Source organism: Aquarana catesbeiana, linkage group LG08 (genome assembly GCF_042186555.1).
Source record: "Aquarana catesbeiana isolate 2022-GZ linkage group LG08, ASM4218655v1, whole genome shotgun sequence".
Lineage (NCBI taxonomy): Eukaryota > Metazoa > Chordata > Amphibia > Anura > Ranidae > Aquarana > Aquarana catesbeiana.
In genome coordinates, this window is record NC_133331.1 from 226,679,200 (window position 1) to 226,696,100 (window position 16,901).

A 16,901-nucleotide genomic window follows, 5' to 3' on the forward strand; every position below is an offset into this window, starting at 1 on the left:
GGTGACACGTCCGCATATAGAGGGTGACACGACCGTATATAGAGGGTGACACGTCCGTATATAGAGGGTGACACGTCCGTATATAGGAGGGTGACATGTCAGTATATAGAGGGTGACATGTCCGTATATAGGAGGGTGACATGTCCGTATATAGAGGGTGACATGTCAGTATATAGAGGGTGACATGTCCGTATATAGGAGGGTGACATGTCCGTATATAGAGGGTGACATGTCCGTATATAGGAGGGTGACATGTCCGTATATAGAGGGTGACATGTCCGTATATAGAGGGTGACAGGTCCGTATATAGGAGGGTGACATGTCCGTATATAGAGGGTGACATGTCAGTATATAGAGGGTGACATGTCCGTATATAGGAGGGTGACATGTCCGTATATAGAGGGTGACAGTCCGTATATAGAGGGTGACACGTCCGTATATAGAGGGTGACACGTCCGTATATAGGAGGGTGACATGTCCGTATATAGAGGGTGACATGTCCGTATATAGAGGGTGACATGTCCGTATATAGAGGGTGACATGTCCGTATATAGAGGGTGACATGTCCGTATATAGAGGGTGACACATCCGAGGATGACATGTCCATATGTAGAGGATGACATGTTCGTATATGGAGGGTGACATGTCCGTATATAGAGGGTGACGGTCCGTATATAGAGGGTGACACGTCCGCATATAGAGGGTGACACGTCCGTATATAGAGGGTGACGGTCCGTATATAGAGGATGACACGTCCGCATATAGAGGGTGACACGTCCGTATATAGAGGGTGACACGTCCGTATATAGAGGGTGACACGTCCGTATATAGAGGGTGACACGTCCGTATATAGAGGGTGACATGTCCGTATATAGGAGGGTGACATGTCAGTATATAGAGGGTGACATGTCCGTATATAGGAGGGTGACATGTCCGTATATAGAGGGTGACATGTCAGTATATAGAGGGTGACATGTCCGTATATAGGAGGGTGACATGTCAGTATATAGAGGGTGACATGTCCGTATATAGGAGGGTGACATGTCCGTATATAGAGGGTGACATGTCAGTATATAGAGGGTGACATGTCCGTATATAGGAGGGTGACATGTCCGTATATAGGAGGGTGACATGTCCGTATATAGAGGGTGACATGTCCGTATATAGAGGGTGACAGGTCCGTATATAGGAGGGTGACATGTCCGTATATAGAGGGTGACATGTCAGTATATAGAGGGTGACATGTCCGTATATAGGAGGGTGACATGTCCGTATATAGAGGGTGACATGTCCGTATATAGGAGGGTGACATGTCCGTATATAGAGGGTGACAGGTCCGTATATAGAGGGTGACAGGTCCGTATATAGGAGGGTGACATGTCCGTATATAGAGGGTGACACGTCCGTATATAGAGGGTGACACGTCCGTATATAGAGGGTGACACGTCCGAGGGTGACATGTCCATATGTAGAGGATGACATGTTCGTATATAGAGGGTGACACGTCCGTATATAGAGGGTGACAGGTCCGTATATAGGAGGGTGACATGTCCGTATATAGGAGGGTGACATGTCCGTATATAGAGGGTGACACGTCCGTATATAGAGGGTGACACGTCCGTATATAGAGGGTGACACGTCCGTATATAGAGGGTGACACGTCCGTATATAGAAGATGACATGTCCGTATATAGAGGGTAACACGTCCGAGGGTGACATGTCCATATGTAGAGGATGACATGTTCGTATATGGAGGGTGACATGTCCGTATATAGAGGGTGACACGTCCGTATATAGAGGGTGACACGTCCGTATATAGAGGGTGACACGTCCGTATATAGAGGATGGCACGTCCGTATATAGAGGGTGACACGTCCGTATATAGAGGGTGACACGTCCGAGGATGACATGTCCATATGTAGAGGATGACATGTTCGTATATGGAGGGTGACATGTCTGTATATAGAGGGTGACGGTCCGTATATAGAGGATGACATGTCCGCATATAGAGGGTGACACGTCCGTATATAGAGGGTGACACGTCCGTATATAGAGGGTGACACGTCCGTATATAGAGGGTGACACGTCCGTATATAGAGGGTGACACGTCCGTATATAGAGGGTGACACGTCCATATATAGAGGGGGTGACGCGTCTGTATATAGAGGGTGACGGTCCGTATATAGAGGGTGACGGTCCGTATATAGAGGGTGACACGTCCGTATATAGACGGTGACACGTCCGTATATAGAGGGTGAAACGTCCGTGTATATATAGGGGGTGACACGTCCGTATATAGGGGGTGACGCGTCCGTATATAGAGGGTGACACGTCTGAATATAGAGGGTGACACGTCCGTATATAGAGGGTGACACGTCCGTATATAGAGGGTGACACGTCCGTATATAGAGGGTGACACGTCCGTAGAGGGTGACACGTCCGTATGTAGAGGATGGCACGTCCGTATATAGAGGGTGACACGTCCGTATATAGAGGGTGACACGTCCGTATATAGAGGGTGACACGTCCGTATATAGAGGATGGCACATCCGTATATAGAGGGTGACACGTCCGTACATAGAAGATGACATGTCCGTATATAGAGGGAGACACGTCCGAGGGTGACATGTCCATATGTAGAGGATGACATGTTCGTATATGGAGGGTGACATGTCCGTATATAGAGGGTGACACGTCCGTGTATAGAGGGTGACACGTCCGAGGGTGACATGTCCATATGTAGAGGATGAAATGTTCGTATATAGAGGGTGACACGTCCGTATATAGAGGGTGACAGGTCCGTATATAGGAGGGTGACATGTCCGTATATAGGAGGGTGACATGTCCGTATATAGAGGGTGACACGTCCGTATATAGAGGGTGACACGTCCGTATATAGAGGGTGACACGTCCGTATATAGAAGATGACATGTCCGTATATAGAGGGTAACACGTCCGAGGGTGACATGTCCATATGTAGAGGATGACATGTTCGTATATGGAGGGTGACATGTCCGTATATAGAGGGTGACACGTCCGTATATAGAGGGTGACACGTCCGTATATAGAGGGTGACACGTCCGTATATAGAGGATGGCACGTCCGTATATAGAGGGTGACACGTCCGTATATAGAGGGTGACACATCCGAGGATGACATGTCCATATGTAGAGGATGAAATGTTCGTATATGGAGGGTGACATGTCTGTATATAGAGGGTGACGGTCCGTATATAGAGGATGACATGTCCGCATATAGAGGGTGACACGTCCGTATATAGAGGGTGACATGTCCGTATATAGAGGGTGACACGTCCGTATATAGAGGGTGACACGTCCGTATATAGAGGGTGACACGTCCGTATATAGAGGGTGACACTTCCTTATATAGAGGGTGACACGTCCGTATATAAAGGGTGACACGTCCATATATAGAGGGGGTGACGCGTCTGTATATAGAGGGTGACGGTCCGTATATAGAGGGTGACGGTCCGTATATAGAGGGTGACACGTCCGTATATAGACGGTGACACGTCCGTATATAGAGGGTGAAACGTCCGTGTATATATAGGGGGTGACACGTCCGTATATAGGGGGTGACGCGTCCGTATATAGAGGGTGACACGTCCGTATATAGAGGGTGACACGTCCGTATATAGAGGGTGACACGTCCGTATATAGAGGGTGACACGTCCGTAGAGGGTGACACGTCCGTATGTAGAGGATGGCACGTCCGTATATAGAGGGTGACACGTCCGTATATAGAGGGTGACACGTCCGTATATAGAGGGTGACACGTCCGTATATAGAGGATGGCACATCCGTATATAGAGGGTGACACGTCCGTACATAGAAGATGACATGTCCGTATATAGAGGGTGACACGTCCGAGGGTGACATGTCCATATGTAGAGGATGACATGTTCGTATATGGAGGGTGACATGTCCGTATATAGAGGGTGACACGTCCGTATATAGAGGGTGACACGTCCGTATATAGAGGGTCACACGTCCGTATATAGAGGGTGACACGTCCGTATATAGAGGGTGACACATCCGAGGATGACATGTCCATATGTAGAGGATGACATGTTCGTATATGGAGGGTGACATGTCCGTATATAGAGGGTGACGGTCCGTATATAGAGGATGAAACGTCCGCATATAGAGGGTGACACGTCCGTATATAGAGGGTGACACGTCCGTATATAGAGGGTGACACGTCCGTATATAGAGGGTGACACGTCCGTATATAGAGGGTGACACGTCCGTATATATAGGGGGTGATGCGTCCGTATATAGAGGGTGACGGTCCGTATATAGAGGGTGACACGTCCGTGTATAGAGGGTGACACGTCCGTATATAGAGGGTGAAACGTCCGTATATATAGGGGGTGACGCGTCCATATATAGAGGGTGACGGTCCGTATATAGAAGGTGACACGTCCGTATATAGAGGGTGACACGTCCGTATATAGAGGGTGACACGTCCGTATATAGAGGATGGCACGTCCGTATATAGAGGGTGACACGTCCATATATAGAGGGTGACACGTCCGTATATAGAGGGTGACACGTCCGTATATAGAGGTTGACACATTCGAGGATGACATGTCCATATGTAGAGGATGACATGTTCGTATATGGAGGGTGACATATCCGTATATAGAGGGTGACGGTCCGTATATAGAGGATGACACATCCACATATAGAGGGTGACACGTCCGTATATAGAGGGTGACACGTCCGTATATAGAGGGTGACACGTCCGTATATAGAGGGTGACACTTCCTTATATAGAGGGTGACACGTCCGTATATAGAGGGTGACACGTCCGTATATAGAGGGTGACACGTCCGTATATATAGGGGGTGACGCGTCCGTATATAGAGGGTGACGGCCCGTGTATAGAGGGTGACACGTCCGTATATAGAGGGTGACACGTCCATATATAGAGGGTGAAACGTCCGTGTATATATAGGGGGTGACACGTCCGTATATAGAGGGTGAAACGTCCATATATATAGGGGGTGACGCATCCGTATATAGAGGGTGACGGTCCGTATATAGAGGGTCACACGTCCGTAAATAGAGGGTGACACGTACGTATATAGAGAGTGACACGTCCGTATATAGAGGGTGACACGTCCGTATATAGAGGGTGACACGTCCGTATATAGAGGATGGCACGTCCGTATATAGAGGATGGCACGTCCGTATATAGAGGATGGCACGTCCGTATATAGAGGATGGCACGTCCGTATATAGAGGATGGCACGTCCGTATATAGAGGATGACATGTCCGTATATAGAGGGTGACACGTCTGTATATAGAGGGTGACACGTCTGTATATAGAGGGTGACACGTCCGTATATAGAGGGTGACACGTCCGTATATAGAGGATGGCACATCCGTATATAGAGGGTCACACGTCCGTATATAGAAGATGACATGTCCGTATATAGAGGGTGACACGTCCGAGGGTGACATGTCCATATGTAGAGGATGACATGTTCGTATATGGAGGATGACATGTTCGTATATCGAGGGTGACACGTCCGTATATAGAGGATGGCACGTCCGTATATAGAGGATGGCACGTCCGTATATAGAGGGTGACACGTCCGTATATAGAGGGTGACACGTCCGTATATAGAGGGTGACACGTCCGTATATAGAGGGTGACACGTCCGTATATAGAGGATGGCACGTCCGTATATAGAGGGTGACACGTCCGTATATAGAAGATGACATGTCCGTATATAGAGGGTGACACGTCCGAGGGTGACATGTCCATATGTAGAGGATGATATGTTCGTATATGGAGGATGACATGTTCGTATATGGAGGGTGACACGTCCGTATATAGAGGGCGACACGTCCGTATATAGAGGGCGACACGTCCGTATATAGAGGGCGACATGTCCGTATATAGAGGGCGACACGTCCGTATATAGAGGGCGACACGTCCGTATATAGAGGGCGACACGTCCGTATATAGAGGGTGACACGTCCGAGGATGACATGTCCATATGTAGAGGGTGACATGTCCGTATATAGAGGGTGACGGTCCGTATATAGAGGGTGACACGTCCGTATACAGAGGGTGACACGTCCGTATACAGAGGGTGACACGTCCGTATATAGAGGGTGACACGTCCGTATATATAGGGGGTGACGCGTCCGTATATAGAGGGTGACGGTCTGTATATAGAGGGTGACGGTCCGTATATAGAGGGTGACATGTCCGTATATAGAGGGTACAAAAACTAAAAATAAATAAAGAACTGCGCTACGTGCATAAATATAAAAACCTAAAAATAAGTGAAATTTGAATGACCAAGTTTGAAAGGTTGATAAAGATATACCAAAATCCTGCTGCTAAACACTAAACCCTCGACATAAGGCAAAAGCAAAATACATACTAGTGAGTGTAGCGCTACACTCACTAGTACGTATATAGAGGGTGACACGTCCTTTTATAGAGGGTGACACGTCCGTATATAGAGGGTGAAACGTCCGTGTATATATAGGGGGTGACACGTCCGTATATAGAGGGTGAAACGTCCATATATATAGGGGATGACGCGTCCGTATATAGAGGGTGACGGTCCATATATAGAGGGTGACATGTCCGTATATAGAGGGTGACATGTCCGTATATAGAGGGTGACACGTCCGTATATAGAGGATGGCACATCCGTATATAGAGGGTGACACGTCCGTATATAGAAGATGACATGTCCGTATATAGAGGGTGACACGTCCGAGGGTGACATGTCCATATGTAGAGGATGACATGTTCGTATATGGAGGATGACATGTTCATATATGGAGGGTGACACGTCCGTATATAGAGGGTGACACGTCCGTATATAGAGGGTGACACGTCCGTATATAGAGGGTGACACGTCCGTATATAGAGGGTGACACGTCCGTATATAGAGGGTGACACGTCCGTATATATAGGGGGTGACGCATCCGTATATAGAGGGTGACGGTCTGTATATAGAGGGTGACATGTCCGTATATAGAGGGTGACACGCCCGTATATAGAGGGTGACACGTCCGTATATAGAGGGTGAAACGTCCGTGTATATATAGGGGGTGACACGTCCGTATATAGAGGGTGAAACGTCCGTGTATATAGAGAGTGACGGTCCGTATGTAGAGGGTGACACGTCCGTATATAGAGGGTGACACGTCCGTATATAGAAGGTGACACGTCCGTATATAGAGGGTGACACGTCCGTATATAGAGGATGGCACGTCCGTATATAGAGGGTGACACGTCCGTATATAGAGGGTGACACGTCCATATATAGAGGGTGACACGTCCGTATATAGAGGGTGACACGTCCAAGGGTGACATGTCCATATGTAGAGGATTACATGTTCGTATATGGAGGGTGACATGTCCGTATATAGACGGTGACACGTCCGTATATAGAGGGTGACAAGTCCGTATATAGAGGGTGACACGTCCGTATATAGAGGGTGACACGTCCGTATATAGAGTATGGCACATCCGTATATAGAGGGTGACACGTCCGTATATAGAAGATGACATGTCCGTATATATAGGGTGACACGTCCGAGGGTGACATGTCCATATGTAGAGGATTACATGTTCGTATATGGAGGGTGACATGTCCGTATATAGAGGGTGACACGTCCGTATATAGAGGGTGACAAGTCCGTATATAGAGGGTGACACGTCCGTATATAGAGGGTGACACGTCCGTAGAGGGTGACACGTCCGTATATAGAGGGTGACACGTCCGTATATAGAGGGTGACACGTCCATATATAGAGGGTGACACGTCCGTATATAGAGGGTGACACGTCCGTAGAGGGTGACACGTCCGTATATAGAGGATGGCACGTCCGTATATAGAGGGTGACACGTCCGTATATAGAGGGTGACACGTCCGTATATAGAGGGTGACACGTCCATATATAGAGGATGGCACATCCGTATATAGAGGGTGACACGTCCGTATATAGAAGATGACATGTCCGTATATAGAGGGTGACACGTCCGAGGGTGACATGTCCATATGTAGAGGATGACATGTTCGTATATGGAGGGTGACATGTCAGTATATAGAGGGTGACACGTCCGTATATAGAGGGTGACACGTCCGTATATAGAGAGTGACACGTCCGTATATAGAGGGTGACACGTCCGTATATAGAGGGTGACACGTCCGTATATAGAGGGTGACACATCCGAGGATGACATGTCCATATGTAGAGGATGACATGTTCGTATATGGAGGGTGACATGTCCGTATATAGAGGGTGATGGTCCGTATATAGAGGATGACACGTCCGCATATACAGGGTGACACGTCCGTATATAGAGGGTGACACGTCCGTATATAGAGGGTGACACGTCCGTATATAGAGGGTGACACTTCCTTATATAGAGGGTGACACGTCCGTATATAGAGGGTGACACGTCCGTATATATAGGGGGTGACGCGTCCGTATATAGAGGGTGACGGTCCGTATATAGAGGGTGACACGTCCGTATATAGAGGGTGACACGTCCGTGTATAGAGGGTGACACGTCCGTGTATAGAGGGTGAAACGTCCGTATATATAGGGGGTGACGCGTCCGTATATAGAGGGTGACGGTCCGTATATAGAAGGTGACACATCCGTATATAGAGGGTGACACGTCCGTATATAGAGGGTGGCACATCCGTATATAGAGGGTGACACGTCCGTATATAGAGGGTGACACGTCCGTATATAGAGGGTGACACGTCCGTATATAGAGGGTGACACATCCAAGGATGACATGTCCATATGTAGAGGATGACATGTTCGTATATGGAGGGTGACATGTCCGTATATAGAGGGTGACGGTCCGTATATAGAGGATGACACGTCCGCATATAGAGGGTGACACGTCCGTATATAGAGGGTGATACGTCCGTATATAGAGGGTGACACGTCCGTATATAGAGGGTGACACTTCCTTATATAGAAGGTGACACGTCCGTATATAGAGGGTGACACGTCCGTATATAGAGGGTGAAACGTCCGTATATATAGGGGGTGACGCGTCCGTATATAGAGGGTGACGGTCCGTATATAGAAGGTGACACGTCCGTATATAGAGGGTGACACGTCCGTATATAGAGGGTGGCACATCCGTATATAGAGGGTGACACGTCCGTATATAGAGGGTGACACGTCCGTATATAGAAGATGACATATCCGTATATAGAGGGTGACACGTCCGAGGGTGACATGTCCATATGTAGAGGATGACATGTTCGTATATGGAGGGTGACATGTCTGTATATAGAGGGTGACACGTCCGTATATAGAGGGTGACACGTCCGTATATAGAGGGTGACACGTCCGTATATAGAGGGTGACACGTCCGTATATATAGGGGGTGACGCATCCGTATATAGAGGGTGACGGTCTGTATATAGAGGGTGACATGTCCGTATATAGAGGGTGACACGCCCGTATATAGAGGGTGACACGTCCGTATATAGAGGGTGAAACGTCCGTGTATATATAGGGGGTGACACGTCCGTATATAGAGGGTGAAACGTCCGTGTATATAGAGAGTGACGGTCCGTATGTAGAGGGTGACACGTCCCTATATAGAGGGTGACACGTCCGTATATAGAAGGTGACACGTCCGTATATAGAGGGTGACACGTCCGTATATAGAGGATGGCACGTCCGTATATAGAGGGTGACACGTCCGTATATAGAGGGTGACACGTCCATATATAGAGGGTGACACGTCCGTATATAGAGGGTGACACGTCCGTATATAGAGGATAGCACATCCGTATATAGAGGGTGACACGTCCGTATATAGAAGATGACATGTCCGTATATAGAGGGTGACACGTCCAAGGGTGACATGTCCATATGTAGAGGATTACATGTTCGTATATGGAGGGTGACATGTCCGTATATAGAGGGTGACACGTCCGTATATAGAGGGTGACAAGTCCGTATATAGAGGGTGACAAGTCCGTATATAGAGGGTGACACGTCCGTATATAGAGGGTGACACGTCCGTATATAGAGGGTGACATGTCCGTATATAGAGGATGGCACATCCGTATATAGAGGGTTACACGTCCGTATATAGAAGATGACATGTCCGTATATAGAGGGTGACACGTCCGAGGGTGACATGTCCATATGTAGAGGATTACATGTTCGTATATGGAGGGTGACATGTCCGTATAAAGAGGGTGACACGTCCGTATATAGAGGGTGACAAGTCCGTATATAGAGGGTGACACGTCCGTATATAGAGGGTGACACGTCCGTAGAGGGTGACACGTCCGTATATAGAGGGTGACACGTCTGTATATAGAGGGTGACACGTCCGTATATAGAGGGTGACACGTCCGTATATAGAGGATGGCACGTCCGTATATAGAAGGTGACACGTCCGTATATAGAAGATGACATGTCCGTATATAGAGGGTGACACGTCCGAGGGTGACATGTTCATATGTAGAGGATGACATGTTCGTATATGGAGGATGACATGTTCGTATATGGAGGGTGACACGTCCGTATATAGAGGGCGACACGTCCGTATATAGAGGGCGACACGTCCGTATATAGAGGGTGACACGTCCGTATATAGAGGGTGACACGTCCGTATATAGAGGGTGATACGTCCGTATATAAAGGGTGACACGTCCGTATATAGAGGGTGACACGTCCAAGGATGACATGTCCATATGTAGAGGGTGACATGTCCGTATATAGAGGGTGACGGTCCGTATATAGAGGGTGACACGTCCGTATATAGAGGGTGACACGTCCGTATATAGAGGGTGACACGTCCGTATATATAGGGGGTGACGCGTCCGTATATAGAGGGTGACGGTCTGTATATAGAGGGTGACGGTCCGTATATAGAGGGTGACATGTCCGTATATAGAGGGTGACACGTCCTTTTATAGAGGGTGACACGTCCGTATATAGAGGGTGACACGTCCGTATATAGAGGGTGAAACGTCCGTGTATATATAGGGGGTGACACGTCCGTATATAGAGGGTGAAACGTCCATATATATATAGGGGGTGACGCGTCCATATATAGAGGGTGACGGTCCATATATAGAGGGTGACATGTCCGTATATAGAGGGTGACACGTCCGTATATAGAGGATGGCACATCCGTATATAGAGGGTGACACGTCCGTATATAGAAGATGACATGTCCGTATATAGAGGGTGACCCGTCCGAGGGTGACATGTCCATATGTAGAGGATGACATGTTCGTATATGGAGGATGACATGTTCGTATATGGAGGGTGACACGTCCGTATATAGAGGGTGACACGTCCGTATATAGAGGGTGACACGTCCGTGTATAGAGGGTGACAAGTCCGTATATAGAGGGTGACACGTCCGTATATAGAGGGTGACACATCCGAGGATGACATGTCCATATGTAGAGGATGACATGTTCGTATATGGAGGGTGACATGTCTGTATATAGAGGGTGACACGTCCGTATATAGAGGGTGACACGTCCGTATATAGAGGGTGACACGTCCGTATATAGAGGGTGACACATCCGAGGATGACATGTCCATATGTAGAGGATGACATGTTCGTATATGGAGGGTGACATGTCCGTATATAGAGGGTGACACGTCCGTATATAGAGGGTGACACGTCCGTATATAGAGGGTGACACGTCCGTATATAGAGGGTGACACGTCCGTATATAGAGGGTGACACGTCCGTATATAGAGGGTGACACATCCGAGGATGACATGTCCATATGTAGAGGGTGACATGTCCGTATATGGAGGGTGACACGTCCGTATATAGAGGGTGACACGTCCGTATATAGAGGGTGACACGTCCGTATATAGAGGGTGACACGTCCGTATATAGAGGGTGACACGTCCGTATATAGAGGGTGACACGTCCGTATATATAGGGGGTGACGCGTCCGTATATATAGGGGGTGACGCGTCCGTATAAAGAGGGAGACGGTCCGTATATAGAGGGTGACATGTCCGTATATAGAGGGTGACACGTCCGTATATAGAGGGTGACACGTCAGTATATAGAGGGTGAAACGTCCGTGTATATATAGGGGGTGACACGTCCGTATATAGAGGGTGAAACGTCCGTATATAGAGGGTGACGGTCCGTATATAGAGGGTGACATGTCCGTATATAGAGGGTGACATGTCCGTATATAGAGGGTGACACCTCCGTATATAGAGGGTGACGGTCCGTATATAGAGGGTGACATGTCCGTATATAGAAGATGACATATCCGTATATAGAGGGTGACACGTCCGAGGGTGACATGTCCATATGTAGAGGATGACATGTTCGTATATGGAGGGTGACATGTCCGTATATAGAGGGTGACATGTCCGTATATAGAGGGTGACACGTCCGTATATAGAGGGTGACACGTCCGTATATAGAGGGTGACACGTCCATATATAGAGGGTGACACGTCCGTATATAGAGGGTGACACGTCCGTATATAGAAGGTGACACGTCCGAATATAGAGGGTGACACGTCCGTATATAGAGGATGGCACGTCCGTATATAGAGGGTGACACGTCCGTATATAGAGGGTGACACGTCCGTATATAGAGGGTGACACGTCCATATATAGAGGGTGACACGTCCGTATATAGAGGGTGACACGTCCGTATATAGAGGATGGCACATCCGTATATAGAGGGTGACACGTCCGTATATAGAAGATGACATGTCCGTATATAGAGGGTGACACGTCCAAGGGTGACATGTCCATATGTAGAGGATTACATGTTCGTATATGGAGGGTGACATGTCCGTATATAGACGGTGACACGTCCGTATATAGAGGGTGACAAGTCCGTATATAGAGGGTGACACGTCCGTATATAGAGGGTGACACGTCCGTATATAGAGGATGGCACGTCCGTATATAGAGGGTGACACGTCCGTATATAGAAGATGACATGTCCGTATATAGAGGGTGACACGTCCGAGGGTGACATGTCCATATGTAGAGGATGAAATGTTCGTATATGGAGGATGACATGTTCGTATATGGAGGGTGACACGTCCGTATATAGAAGGTGACACGTCCGTATATAGAGGGTGACACGTCCGTATATAGAGGGTGGCACATCCGTATATAGAGGGTGACACGTCCGTATATAGAGGGTGACACGTCCGTATATAGAGGGTGACACGTCCGTATATAGAGGGTGACACATCCAAGGATGACATGTCCATATGTAGAGGATGACATGTTCGTATATGGAGGGTAACATGTCCGTATATAGAGGGTGACGGTCCGTATATAGAGGATGACACGTCCGCATATAGAGGGTGACACGTCCGCATATAGAGGGTGAAACGTCCGTATATATAGGGGGTGACGCGTCCGTATATAGAGGGTGACGGTCCGTATATAGAAGGTGACACGTCCGTATATAGAGGGTGACACGTCCGTATATAGAGGGTGGCACATCCGTATATAGAGGGTGACACGTCCGTATATAGAGGGTGACACGTCCGTATATAGAAGATGACATATCCGTATATAGAGGGTGACACGTCCGAGGGTGACATGTCCATATGTAGAGGATGACATGTTCGTATATGGAGGGTGACATGTCTGTATATAGAGGGTGACACGTCCGTATATAGAGGGTGACACGTCCGTATATAGAGGGTGACACGTCCGTATATAGAGGGTGACACGTCCGTATATATAGGGGGTGACGCATCCGTATATAGAGGGTGACGGTCTGTATATAGAGGGTGACATGTCCGTATATAGAGGGTGACACGCCCGTATATAGAGGGTGACACGTCCGTATATAGAGGGTGAAACGTCCGTGTATATATAGGGGGTGACACGTCCGTATATAGAGGGTGAAACGTCCGTGTATATAGAGAGTGACGGTCCGTATGTAGAGGGTGACACGTCCGTATATAGAGGGTGACACGTCCGTATATAGAAGGTGACACGTCCGTATATAGAGGGTGACACGTCCGTATATAGAGGATGGCACGTCCGTATATAGAGGGTGACACGTCCGTAAATAGAGGGTGACACGTCCATATATAGAGGGTGACACGTCCGTATATAGAGGGTGACACGTCCGTATATAGAGGATAGCACATCCGTATATAGAGGGTGACACGTCCGTATATAGAAGATGACATGTCCGTATATAGAGGGTGACACGTCCAAGGGTGACATGTCCATATGTAGAGGATTACATGTTCGTATATGGAGGGTGACATGTCCGTATATAGAGGGTGACACGTCCGTATATAGAGGGTGACAAGTCCGTATATAGAGGGTGACACGTCCGTATATAGAGGGTGACACGTCCGTATATAGAGGGTGACATGTCCGTATATAGAGGATGGCACATCCGTATATAGAGGGTTACACGTCCGTATATAGAAGATGACATGTCCGTATATAGAGGGTGACACGTCCGAGGGTGACATGTCCATATGTAGAGGATTACATGTTCGTATATGGAGGGTGACATGTCCGTATAAAGAGGGTGACACGTCCGTATATAGAGGGTGACAAGTCCGTATATAGAGGGTGACACGTCCGTATATAGAGGGTGACACGTCCGTAGAGGGTGACACGTCCGTATATAGAGGGTGACACGTCTGTATATAGAGGGTGACACGTCCGTATATAGAGGGTGACACGTCCGTATATAGAGGATGGCACGTCCGTATATAGAAGGTGACACGTCCGTATATAGAAGATGACATGTCCGTATATAGAGGGTGACACGTCCGAGGGTGACATGTTCATATGTAGAGGATGACATGTTCGTATATGGAGGATGACATGTTCGTATATGGAGGGTGACACGTCCGTATATAGAGGGCGACACGTCCGTATATAGAGGGCGACACGTCCGTATATAGAGGGTGACACGTCCGTATATAGAGGGTGACACGTCCGTATATAGAGGGTGATACGTCCGTATATAAAGGGTGACACGTCCGTATATAGAGGGTGACACGTCCAAGGATGACATGTCCATATGTAGAGGGTGACATGTCCGTATATAGAGGGTGACGGTCCGTATATAGAGGGTGACACGTCCGTATATAGAGGGTGACACGTCCGTATATATAGGGGGTGACGCGTCCGTATATAGAGGGTGACGGTCTGTATATAGAGGGTGACGGTCCGTATATAGAGGGTGACATGTCCGTATATAGAGGGTGACACGTCCTTTTATAGAGGGTGACACGTCCGTATATAGAGGGTGACACGTCCGTATATAGAGGGTGAAACGTCCGTGTATATATAGGGGGTGACACGTCCGTATATAGAGGGTGAAACGTCCATATATATATAGGGGGTGACGCGTCCATATATAGAGGGTGACGGTCCATATATAGAGGGTGACATGTCCGTATATAGAGGGTGACACGTCCGTATATAGAGGATGGCACATCCGTATATAGAGGGTGACACGTCCGTATATAGAAGATGACATGTCCGTATATAGAGGGTGACCCGTCCGAGGGTGACATGTCCATATGTAGAGGATGACATGTTTGTATATGGAGGATGACATGTTCGTATATGGAGGGTGACACGTCCGTATATAGAGGGTGACACGTCCGTATATAGAGGGTGACACGTCCGTATATAGAGGGTGACACGTCCGTATATAGAGGGTGACACATCCGAGGATGACATGTCCATATGTAGAGGATGACATGTTCGTATATGGAGGGTGACATGTCTGTATATAGAGGGTGACACGTCCGTATATAGAGGGTGACACGTCCGTATATAGAGGGTGACACGTCCGTATATAGAGGGTGACACGTCCGTATATAGAGGGTGACACATCCGAGGATGACATGTCCATATGTAGAGGATGACATGTTCGTATATGCAGGGTGACATGTCCGTATATAGAGGGTGACACGTCCGTATATAGAGGGTGACACGTCCGTATATAGAGGGTAACACGTCCGTATATAGAGGGTGACACGTCCGTATATAGAGGGTGACACGTCCGTATATAGAGGGTGACACATCCGAGGATGACATGTCCATATGTAGAGGATGACATGTTCGTATATGGAGGGTGACATGTCCGTATATAGAGGGTGACACGTCCGTATATAGAGGGTGACACGTCCGTATATAGAGGGTGACACGTCCGTATATAGAGGGTGACACGTCCGTATATAGAGGGTGACACGTCCGTATATAGAGGGTGACACGTCCGTATATATAGGGGGTGACGCGTCCGTATATATAGGGGGTGACGCGTCCGTATAAAGAGGGAGACGGTCCGTATATAGAGGGTGACATGTCCGTATATAGAGGGTGACACGTCCGTATATAGAGGGTGACACGTCAGTATATAGAGGGTGAAACGTCCGTGTATATATAGGGGGTGACACGTCCGTATATAGAGGGTGAAACGTCCGTATATAGAGGGTGACGGTCCGTATATAGAGGGTGACATGTCCGTATATAGAGGGTGACATGTCCGTATATAGAGGGTGACACCTCCGTATATAGAGGGTGACGGTCCGTATATAGAGGGTGACATGTCCGTATATAGAAGATGACATATCCGTATATAGAGGGTGACACGTCCGAGGGTGACATGTCCATATGTAGAGGATGACATGTTCGTATATGGAGGGTGACATGTCCGTATATAGAGGGTGACATGTCCGTATATAGAGGGTGACACGTCCGTATATAGAGGGTGACACGTCCGTATATAGAGGGTGACACGTCCGTATATAGAGGGTGACACGTCCATATATAGAGGGTGACACGTCCGTATATAGAGGGTGACACGTCCGTATATAGAAGGTGACACGTCCGAATATAGAGGGTGA